Source organism: Mizuhopecten yessoensis, unplaced genomic scaffold (assembly GCF_002113885.1).
Source record: "Mizuhopecten yessoensis strain PY_sf001 unplaced genomic scaffold, ASM211388v2 scaffold11145, whole genome shotgun sequence".
Classification (NCBI taxonomy): Eukaryota; Metazoa; Mollusca; class Bivalvia; order Pectinida; family Pectinidae; genus Mizuhopecten; species Mizuhopecten yessoensis.
In genome coordinates, this window is record NW_018408902.1 from 380,498 (window position 1) to 382,004 (window position 1,507).

The 1,507-nt window shown below is 30.9% G+C and overlaps 1 non-coding gene across 1 annotated transcript; it reads left to right on the plus strand.

The window, feature by feature from the left end:
• Positions 1-1,435: 1,435 nt before the first annotated feature.
• On the plus strand, positions 1,436-1,507 carry Trnag-ucc. The gene has a single exon. It is a non-coding gene; the product is annotated as a tRNA-Gly (tRNA).

Genomic DNA, 1,507 nt, shown 5'->3' on the forward strand with positions numbered 1-1,507 from the left:
TATATAAGATATCTTATATCTTTTATGAGATATCTTATAAAGAAAGGTATATAAGATATCTTATAAAATATATAAGATATCTCATTTATTATATAAGATATCTTATAAAGTATATAAGATATCTCATAAAGTATATAAGATATCTTATATAATTAAATAAGATATCTTATATAATTTGGTTAAGTACTGGATCAACATTGCTCCATGCATAAATGACAACTTGGCTTGCCATACTACTGTTATTAATACTTACCAACCTTAAGAAAATGTTTAGAAATACCACTGGAGATCATAAATTGTGATACGTTTTATTTCTTATTGATTTTGAAATTATTGCGCTTATTAGAACTGACAACCTGTAAAACTGTCAGTATGATTAATTATTGCAAATGCTTATGATCAGTTGAATTATAAGTATATGTGCTTTTAATACTGTTAGTGTGTGTTGTTAATGAAAATATGAAAGATTGTATCACTAATAAAAGTATGTATTAATTATTAGAAGTGTGTATATTTTCTACAATCGTGTATACTAACATGTATTACTACTTGAAGTGTGTAATATTTATAAAACCGTGCTTCCAATAATTGCTAGAAGCTAGTATTATCATTAGAAGTGTGTATGAATACTGGAATTTTGGATTATTTATGTAGGCTAGTAGATGGTAAAAGTAGAAGAAAAGACATTGACATTGTGTGTTTGCCACGTCAATAAAGATTTGTACTGGACCGCCGCTGGCTACATATCATGCCATATGTCAGGTTAGCACTGTAATTGGTGTTTTGTTTTATTATCATTTCATATATATTTCAACAAGCTTTTGCACCTTTTTTGTCTCAATGAAAACAGAAATGTAAACCTGTACATCGAAATGGAAATGGCAATTGCATTCTTTTAATTCGGTTTAATCAAAAGGCTAACTCAGGACACAATATCCATTTATTATATTTACATCAAAGTTTTGTAACGTTCTGATGTCTTCGATCAGTTAGAAATAATTGTAACAGATAATTATGTATCATACCTCTCAGGCAGGAGTTAAGTAGTGTGTTCCTTTCAAAAACGTATATATTTGATATATCAATCGCCAAACTGTTCTTTGCTAGTGAAATTGAATTAATTGTCTGACGTTTTTTTGTTTTTTAATTTGAACAGAAAACCGAAAGTTGCTTCCTAAACCTTCCATATGGTGCGTCAGGTAGCCTAAAAACATAAGTTACTGAACATAGCCGAGGGCGATCTGTACACCTATTCACTGACGTCGCAAAAACACATCTTAGATATCACATAGAGGAACAAAACGGTTTGAATTTAATTCGTCAGAAATAAACGAAACAAAATAATATTACATGTGAATAATTGTTTTTACTGTGAGGGAATGTTTAGCATCCTTATCTACAGGTTATATCATGTATCATATGATGTCCTTCGATAGCGTCGGTGGTGTAACGGTCAGCATGGTTGCCTTCCAAGCAGTCGATCCTGGTTCGACTCCCGGCCGACGCA